Consider the following 10,931-nt stretch of genomic DNA (forward strand, 5'->3'; position numbering starts at 1 on the left):
CTGCTCCCATTGCGACCTAGAAACCGCACCAAGATTACACTCCAACACATCACACACAAATGCAACAGCTTCCTCTGACTCCAGCCTCTTCACAACATTCTTCTCCATGGTTTCCCAGTTCAAAGACATGCGCGACAGATAGTCTTCTTGTGAATTCTTCCACCCATGTATAAATTCCACATCATACGTATATTCTTGTAGTCTGGCTGCAAATCTGGCCAAACACACAGACCACTTGCCTGCACCCCCGCGGATAAGATCTTGATCAACGGTTTATGATCTGTCCCCAAAACAAATCTTGTGTCCCACAAGTAGACCAGAAAATATTCTGCACCCCAGGCCGCAGCTACAGCTTCCCACTCAATCATGGAATAATTCCTCTCGGCTTGAGTGAGAGTCCGTGAAGCAAAAGCTACAGTCTTCTCAGTTACATTTTGGTTTTGTGACAAAACCACTCCAATCCCCATAACACTGGTATCAACAGTTAAAAATGACTTACATTTACTATCAAAGGAAGCTAGGATACCTGCATTACATATTTCATCTTTGATATTTTCAAATGACTTTTGTTGTTCTGCTTCCCAAGTATACTTGTTGCCTTTGCGTATGTTTCCTTAAACTTTCAATTATATCCGCAAATGCCTTTACAAACTTTGAATAATATTCTACAAGACCTAAAAAAGGATCTCAACTGGTCTTTATCTTTGGGGCAGGCATCTAGAGATTCTATAACTCCTCCCTTCAACATGTCTTGCAACAACTCTTTGAGACCATGTCTCAACGGCAACGACCCTCTTCTGAGTTTATGTTGCACTGGGCAAGCATCACGCGTAAGAACAATTTTGTGAGTATACCCTTTCACAGACCCCAGTTTGTCTTCAAACACTTTGTGTGCTTCCTGCAGTATGTTCTTCAGCTGAAGATCATCATCCACCACCATGACCTAACAAGGGGACCTCGGATTAATTACAATATTAAGGTCATACTGGTGCATCCCACCAGGTATGGGTGGGCCTTCTTTAGCAATATAAACTTTGCCCTTGGTGCTCCTTCTCCCAAAGCATATGGAACCAGACATATATCACACGATGGCTATGGATTTGCCTTGGTAGCCAACAGGATTGATATCTTTGGTTTTCAATGAGATATTTACCCACAATGCCTTGAATAAGGTCTCTGGAATGATAGTAAACATGGACCCTGAATCGACCATGAGCCCTACCTCTTGTCACACACTTTAAATACAGCTGTTGGCCTTGTTAATCTCTTTGTATCTTCACCAACTTCTGAAGTTATTCTGTTCACCGTCTCATCGACCACAAACACTCTATCTCTACTCATTTGTACATCAAGACACTGTTGTCCCACATTGACTTTATACTTATTCTTTTCCACAGCAACACCTTGCCTACATATGCAGGCTTAATGACCTTTACAGCCACACTTTTTGCAAACTTGATCTAAAGCAAAACATTGCTTCGAGTCAGAAGTATGATACTAACTCCCACACTGCATACATTCTCTCCCTTTGCCTCTTGGAAGTGTGCCAAACACTCCCTTTTCTTAGACACTATGCTGCAGGGATGTGGAATTCCTATAGCCTAACGCCCAGGACATTTTGTTTGGGGTCAAGGGCAACAAGTTTTAATGTGTATTTTGTCCTTGGGACAAGTAGGCCCAACCCCCTGCAGCACATACCCTTAGTCTACCAGTTTGCAGTAGCACATTAAGTGCCAGGGAAGGGCACTGCCTGAAGTTAAGTTATTATTTGTGTGCCTATGTTAATGCTGTGCAAACTTGTATTTATGGTTCATTAATTGAAATCCTTTATTATTAGGGTGAGCGCTCTAAGTAAATGTAAGTTCTGACTGCACTACTGACAGTGGTTACAGTATAAAAATGTGTACTCACGGTTTCAAAGTTTAGCAATATGAGGCTATGCGTAATGCTCCCAGAATGCTCTCTGCTTAGAAGCAAATATTTGCAGAAGCTTGAGAGCAAGAGTAATGACTCTTTGCTTTCAATATAAAATGTTCCTAAAAAAAATGAAAGTAGGAAGGAAACATTTTTTTTGCTAAACTATTGTGAAATTTCAGGTACCGTTTCTTTGCAGCACCATTTAGTAAAATGTGTTGATGCATACTAGGATTCATATTGGAAAATCAGTGTAACCAGCTTCAATAAGATCATGAGAAACATAAAAATAAACAAGCATTGGCAAAGCCACTAGTTCTGAAATTAGTGGTCAGCCCTCTAGTTTTGCCAATACGTGACTTGTTTTGGCATGGTTTCTGTAAAGCCTTCTTGATGTGAGAGCTGCCGGGCCCTCACCATTATAAAAAACATTGGCAAAAGCAAAAGAAATAAAAATGATCTAAAAAAAGCACACACTTCCACATCAGTTACTGGCACTGAACAAAACCACTCTGTGTGCCCACATACTCCCCGTGAAAGATCCCAACGCCACCACCCACAGCGAAGCCAGTAGATACAGAGAGAGGGAGAGAGAATTTTACAAACACAAAAGGTTGTGGTCAACGCCGGACCAAACTAGGGGCCCTATTACTAAAGAAAGTCTCAAAAGTGCACCCCTGGTATATGTCCATGCATTACGTGCATCTATATGGCTTTCATGAATTCACAAGAATCTTCAGAAGTAGGGCAAGAAATGCACTCCCGTAAAATATCTGTGAACTGCAGTTTATCATGAGCAACTATGCATGTGCAGATTTGCTCATGAGAAAACCCGAGTGTTTGCAAGGTCACCCTCCCATCAACCACTCTTCTCCCAACTCTGGAAGAAGGTCTACGTCCGCCACTGTCAGGAGCAAATCTCCAACACTTCTCAGCATGGGAAAAGATTAGAGAAGAGTTGTTGAAAACCCCTAAAACATACAAGTCAGTAGATCTGCACAGACCCAAAGGGCATTTCAACCCTGGAACCACGGCTCACCACTACCCCACGTCCCAGTATGCAGATCCTCAGAAATGCTGTAACACAAAGGGATTGCTAGCATTCAAAAACCACCACGGCATGAACCCTGGCACAATCAGAGAGGCTATACACGAGCTCCCATACAATGAGATTGCTACCACAATCCGTTGCCGAACCACATGGCACCAAAGGGACACGTGGATTTTGTTACAGGACAAGTAGATTTATGAAGCAACTTGCCCCATGGACAAGTAGATATTTTAATAAATTCCACACCCCTGATGCTGACTTCTACATCTTCTTCCTTAAAGCACCTTCTAGATTGGCAACTTCTACAGTATATCTGTTCCTCCTCCCCAGCTCTTTGATATACTTCTGGGATTCCTCAATGACAATAGCCATGTCCACAGCTTCTTTCTTTTTATTTTATTTTATTTAATGCAATTTTATATAGCGTGAACATTACCCGAAGGTGTCAGTGCGCTTTACATAAGTATCAGTTGAGATACATAAGGACTTAGGATTACATGAGTTACATAAAAGATACAAGCAGAAAAAAATTGCAAATGTACAAGTTGTAAAGTCACACAAGGAAGAGATACAATCAGAGAAAATTGCAAATGTACAAGTTGTAAAGTCACTCAAGGAAGAGATACAAATGGATAAACTCTAAGAATCACATAGGAATGATAGTGAGTATAAAGGTCTACTACATATACTAGTGGTTAGAGTTATCGCTATATACATATATATACAAATAGATTTTCGGTGAGGGAAGCAGCATGCTGGATACAGGTTGTGCCGGGCCAAACCGAGTAGGCACAGTCCGCACAAGTTAACAAGGGACGGCCGTTGCTCTCCCCCCTCTGATCCTTGCTGTTTAGATTATAACAGCGCCAATTGCTTCTGGGAGGGGGAGGCTTCAAATGCGCAGATCCAGCGTGGGCCTGCAGCCGCCATTTTAAAGCCAGGCATGTTCCAGAGATAATGTAGCAACTTGGCACATGTAGGGGTGCGATGCTCCTCCCCCAGGGTCAGCGGTCGTCAAGGGGGCACAGCAGCCTACCTCTACACAGTGGCCAGAGTGCTTCGGTGTTGGGATGCAACTCTCCTCTCTCCCAGAGTCAGCTGCTAAGTCAGACGGGCGCCATTTTGGAACCAGGCATCCCCGAAGGACTAGTGTTACCGGGTTTCAGGTTGGGGGCACATCACAGAGCCTCTCGTCCGCTGACCCCAGGTGGGAGGTGGCGGGTTGCTCCTCACTGCCACCGATCGGGAGCATGCTCCGGTGGTGGACGGGCACCATCTTGTCTCTGGGGCCGGTGTCAGATGGAGGTGGTTTTCCTGAGAGCCCGCACCCAAACAGGGCTCAGCCTCCAACACCAGATTCTCTCCATATTCACGCACTGGGGCGCCGGTTTTCGGTGACCTGCGGCACGATTTGGCGGGTGACTTTCATGCCTGTGTGCGGAGCCCCAGTAGATTCCTTTCACGACATTGCACAATTAATTGGTCCCGGATTAGTTCCTCAGTCATTACTCTGAAACGACATTTCACAGATAGTTCACGCAACCTGGTGACAAATTCATCTATTGATTCATTATCCGCCTGAGGTTGTGTATAACATTTGTATCCTGCCATTACTAGATTTGCTTACTTAGTGAACCTTGTTTGCAATCTTTTTATAGCTTCCTTATAGAGAACATCCATAGGCTGACTATTGGGACCCAGGGCTTCAGATAGATATTTAAAAATACGTTGGCCTTCACTACCCAAAGCACTAAGCAACAACGCCTTCTTCCTTGCTGGTGAAAAGTTATGACCATTCAAAGCAGAAGTATAATTTTCCAAAATTCATACCCAATTCTCCCACACTACTGTCGGTGTGCCAGGCTGAGCTAAAAACGTAGGCGGCATGATGATATTTGACTGCATGGCCATGATACTTCCCGGTACGTAACAGTACATTCACCAGATAAATTAAAAAAATTAAGAAAGTAGTAGTTGCATAAGACCAAGAGTAACCTTAAGGCAAGCAGATCGCCATAAATATGCCTGCACCATACGTGGCCAATAAAATGTAATCCAAGAAAGGTGTGCCGATCACCGAGTGAAGTGCCAGATTACTTGAACCAGCAAAAGCGAATACACTGGTGAAATGCCATTCCGATATGTGTAGGCATGCGAAAGAGCAGTTTGTTCAGAAGCAAGATGGAGGCACGTAGACTGCATCACGTAGGCTTCAAGTTAGAGCAAATAGTAATGCAGACTAGCGACATGAACTGAACACTCTGCTCTAATAGTGCGATGTCAGTCAACGGCTGACTGGAGACAATCAAAATCTTGCCGTCGCGAGCCACGGCATGTGACTCCAACAGCACCTCCGGCACCAAACGGAACATAAAAACAGTACCTTATAGAAATGTAAAAAAAGGAACACTCCCAGGTGAAGCAAATTCCGGTTAAGGACCACTTTTAAAATGTTATGCCTCCTTCGTGGAGACTCGGGAAAGATCAGAGACGTGCCAAATACTATCAGGCTGTGGTTTCCAATTTCCACGTAGAAAGAAGATCTTCGCCAAAAATGTTGAGGTGGATTGTCCAATGACCACAGGACTCCAATTAGGTTTTAAGATTAGATTTACTGGAAAGCACAAACTGGTGTCAGACCACTTCAAAGAGCCAGCAGCAAATGACTCAAATTGAGTGTCATCAGCCTTACACTTTAAAATGGAACACAACAGGTAAGATTCCATCATAACATTAATCAAAACACATAAATCTTTAAACTGCGTATGCCATGAAACCTTGTAGTCCACTCCCATCAAATTATAGGGAACCAGCATCCCTATTTAATTCAATCTTACTGTAGTCCTTCCTCTTTCTACACTAGGCCTCAAAACTTGAGTTCAACACAAAACTACAATGAAACCAGCATATCCATCTAAAAGAGGAAAGTAATCCAACAGGCAAATTCCTATTGCAGCAACAGCTAATCAACCACCAGCAACATGAAGATCAGCTTCAAGCCGATTTGACATTTGGACTTGAAATTAAAACAATACTTTAAAAGACATCCCATAAAGATAGTTCAATCAAATATTGTCGTAAATAAAATTATTACCCTGTCGGAATTTCTATACTTAAAGAAAGGGTCATGCATATAATGAGAGGCAGAGTCCGTGGTGTCCGATTCAAAAGGGCTTTATTACAGTAACTCGAGTTAAGGGAGAATCGGGTTCCATCACCACTAAGGTTCAGGAAGGATCGTCATCTGAACTTTATTCACAGAGTACATTATGTATACTTTAAACATACATTAACTTGCATAGAGAAGGCGGAGCGCTCCAGGCGGAGCAAGTGAAAGAGAGATAAGAGTACATGGGCGTGCAAAAGGGCGTGTAAGAAGGCGTACACGTGGGAGTTCCCTTAAGGAGTCATAGGTGTGTCATAGGTGGGTGGATACATGGAGGGGGTCTGCGCAGTCAGCTGGAACCTTTACCCTACTTGTGTGCGCAACTTGGCCATGACGTGAGATTGACGTGTAACTGGGGGAAGGTGGGGGGGGGGGAGCTAACTTTCGTTCTAGTAGAGAAACCTTGGGTGTCAGGACGACCTGCACGCCTGGTATTATCTGGTATCTGAAGTTTGGAGGATGTATTATCTGAATTAAAGGTCGCTCGAGCAAAGGTTGCTCATCTCTAGAAGCCTGTGTGTGCATACATTTCTTCGTGGGTTGCGGGGGGCCATGGGCCTTCTATGGATGCGAGCTCTGTAAACCACTTAAATGGAGACAGAAAGGCTGGGCTCTATCTCTGTGGACGGGGTTCTGTTTACCTTCTTCACTAAGCAGGAATGTGTTTCGGTAGAGCCGAGCAGATAACTGTAAGCAAAATACTGTCTTGGCAGGCCGGACTGGGCTCCTCTTGGCTGAGCAGGAAGTATGCGAGAGGTCAGGGATACATAGCTAAACTGCAGCTTTCAGAGTGTCTGGAAGGCTTGGGTCCTGGCTCGGCTGAGCCACAAAACGGGTTCATCTCGACTTTTAAACGTGCACCATGCAAATACATTGGCAACATGGGCAACATAGGCCTCAATGCAGAATTAACGTGGCAGGCTTGGTAACTGACATACTAATGTTGGACGGAAATGCAGATGCATTATTATTACAGGCATGAGAGGGAAAATGCATGGGTGAACATGGGTACATGCAGGGGACACATTGGCCACGTAAGATTTCTATTACCTCATTCCCTCCTTGTCCCCTTCAGGACACATCTATATTCATGATACCATATATCTGATCATACAGCATCATTTGTTCGTCTTTCTTCTGTTGTATACGTGGATGGGGAATACAGGCAGTGGCACGCAAGCCGCAAATAGCCGGGCCACATTGCAGACAGAGACAGCAACTGAATATCATAAGCAGTATCATTCCTAGGAACGACAACACTTCCCATCCCCATGCTGATATTACACTCCAGAGCCAACCGGACCAAGTCCATGTGCCTGGGTTTTGATGTATCTCATGAGCTATCTTGTGAAGTCTTGTTATTGCTGCATACACGGATGGCGCGTTATTAGGAATAAACACGCAACAACTGGAGCCGATCACTCTACAGGCCCCGCCCCTATCTGCCAGGATGACATCAAGAACAAGGCGGTTCTGAAGAACAACAAGTCTCATAGCAGACTGCTCCTCTGTCAAGTTCGCCAGGGCGGCTGTAGTCTCATTCACTACTGCTTCTAGAGTTCTTGTTAACCTGCGTATTAGTTTACTGTTCTGGATGGGACCTATGAAGAAAAAGAATCCTCTGTTGAAATCTGTATATTGCTCCCAAGCTGTCTCAGTCTGATCAACCACTGGGGAATCGGTCTCCCTCTTGTGTCTGACATGCACTAGTCGTGAATATCGATGATAATGGGATGGGGCTAGAAAGACGGGTGGCAGCAGGAACGCAATATAACATGTCCCACCCCAGTCTAAGGGCAGACGTACCTGGCTGTTTGACCGCAAATGAAATAGGAATGACGGGAGGCTTTGAAAGTAGACTTTCCTTTATCAGTGAACTCGACTACAGTATTACAATCACTGTGTCCTAAACGTACGGATCCTTTCTTTCTAACGCACAATTCACCTTTTACTGGTAGGACTGATATGAATGGAGGACCTACATTTTTCTCGGACCGGACATTCAGAATCATAAAGTTAAGAGAAGCATTTCCTTGCTCATACACTTCATTTTCTAGATCGGTCCCTTTCTTTTGGGGAAGACCATCTTCGTCTGGAAAACATACCTCTTTCATTACTTTATTCAAATCTCCCCAAATCCAATCGCTCTGGGAATCTGTGAACTTTCTATCTTGTGATGACATTAAAGCAAACCATGCTCCACACGAACCATTGTGCGAGAACGGGAAAGGAAAAAGGGGCAGAACTCCCTTCGTTTTCTGATAAGGTGGGAGTCGCCACATACCCAGCAATTCGTTACATTGCTGGTCTGATGACAATGGTGCAACATTCGAATAAAAGTATTGTTGCGCAGTGCTATTCGATATGACAGTTCATGGGGTGGCAGATCACTGAATGTGCGCTCTACAGTTTCGTTGAAGGAAGAGTGTATATGTGAAGCAATAGGAGGAAAGAAAACAAGTAGCGTCAAGCTGATACATATAATCGTTATACTTAGAAGAAACATAATAATCAGAGTTACTATACATCTACTGCGTAATATCTTGCAATACTTTTCTTTCTTTTCTCTCTTTCTACTATTCTGGTCTACGATCTTATACATGTCAGGAACCTGTCTAACCGATTCACCACCGAGTGGACTTAAACAATTAAACGCTGTCTGACTTACTAGACCGTAACTTAGACCTATACTCTTGTTGCGGAGTCTTTTCTAGCAAAGGGGGCTTTGAGTCATTGGTTTCGGGGCAGTCCTTAGGTTCAATCAAAGTTCCGGTATTTCCATGGAATTTTTTTATATGCTGGGCGTGGATCCAGCCTTTTCGTCCCTCGACCTTGACGGCAGTCCTCGTGGTAAGCAGTACTAACTTCGGTGTTCTCCAGCGGGGCTCGAGAGGGTTTGAACGATCAAAGTTCCGGATAAACACCATATCTCCAGGGACGATGGCATGTTCTTTGACTTGGGTGTTGTCGGGGAAGGCGGCAGCAACCTGTGAACGACAAGAGAGTAGTGCAGACATCAAGGAAGCCAGGTAATCTGTCAACATATTACTGTCAACATCAGTAATTTTCTTTGGCATAGGCGTACCCCACATATTCGGTGGTCTACCAAAAACCACTTCGTAAGGGGATAGGCCTGTTCTGGAATGAGCTACCATACGCATGTAAAAGAGGGCAACCGGCAAGGCTACCATCCAATCCACGCCTTTTTCTGCACAGACTTTTGCTAATTTCGTCTTAAGTGTCTGATACATTCTGGAGTCTATGACGCTCTACAAGTCCAGCTGCCTCTGGGTGTCTTACACAATGAAACTTTCACTGGTAACCTAACAGAAGGGACACTTGTTTCATTAATTCAGAAGAGAATGGCTGACCGTTGTCTGAGTACACGACACGGGGCAAACCATACCGTGGGAAAAACTCTCGTACCAATTGCCTGGCGGTGGTCACAGCAGTATAATCTGGGACTGGGTAGGCTTCTGTCCATCTAGATAGTGCACATACAACTACCAGGACATACTTGTAACCTCTACATCTGTCCATCTGGATATAATCCATCTGGAGGACTTCAAAAGGATGGTCAGGAGGATGAAATCCACCTTGTTCCACCGGAATCCCTTTGCCTGGATTGAACTGGCAACAGATCATACAGGTACGTACTTTCTGTTTCGCTGCTGCACGCAGGTGCTTGTTAAACCAGATATTCTGTAAGCTGTCTAGCATTGCCTTTTCTCCTAAGTGTGCTGGACTATGTGCTGTGTTTATGATGACTTGTACCATAGAGTCTGGGAGAAACCATGCAGCTTTGCCTTTAGTTATCCACCCCTGGTCAGTCTGGACCCCTCCTTGTTCAGTACATTTCTTTATTTCATCTGGAGTGGCATGTGTCTGTATCACGAGTACATCTTGTGAGGGATCCCTGACTGTCATGCTTTTTGTCAGTGATGGTACTTTAGTCTTTGTCGTGTCTGTTGGTGTCTGGGCTGTAAGTTTAGCTGTTCGGTCTGCCAGGTCATTACCCTGGGAAATGATGTCTGTAACTTTCGTGTGTGCTTTGCATTTCAGGATGGCTATGGCTGTAGGTAAATGTATCGCTTCTAACAAAGCCTGAATAAGGGGACCGTGCTGAATCTTAGTCCCATGAGAGGTCAGGAAACCTCTCTCCTTCCATAATACTCCGAAGTCATGAACAACCCCGAAGGCATACTGTGAATCTGTATATATGTTAACTTTCAAGTTCTTGGCTCGTATGCAGGCTTGTGTCAGAGCGATAAGCTCTGCTGCTTGTGCTGACAGTGTATCTATTCTTTGTGTCTCTATGACTTCAGTATCAGTGGTCACGGCATATGCGGCCACTAACTCTCCTTTGCTTGTTCTCATGCATGAACCATCTACATAAAGTGTCAGGTCAGGGTCTGGCAGTGCAATATCTGTCAGGTCTTGTCTTGGTTTCGTCACTGTATTAATTACTTCCACACAGTCATGTGGTGCAGTGTCTACTCTACTTGAGGGCAAGAGTGTAGCAGGGTTGAGAATGTTGCATCGTCTGATCTCTATGTGTGGCTGAAATAATGTCAGTTCATATCCTGTCAGTCTTGCTACAGTCAGGTGCTGTGTCTGTGTCCTGTTTAAGAGAACTTCCACTGCATGTGGAACCTGTACTGTCAGGGGGTGTCCTAACACTATGGAATCACTCTGTCTTATAGCTAGGGCTGTTGCTGCAACTGATTTCAGGCACGCAGGCAGAGCCTGGGCCACGGGATCCAATGTACTAGAAAAATAAGCACAAGGCTTGTGTTTTCC

Source organism: Lissotriton vulgaris, chromosome 3_2 (assembly GCF_964263255.1).
Source record: "Lissotriton vulgaris chromosome 3_2, aLisVul1.2, whole genome shotgun sequence".
Lineage (NCBI taxonomy): Eukaryota > Metazoa > Chordata > Amphibia > Caudata > Salamandridae > Lissotriton > Lissotriton vulgaris.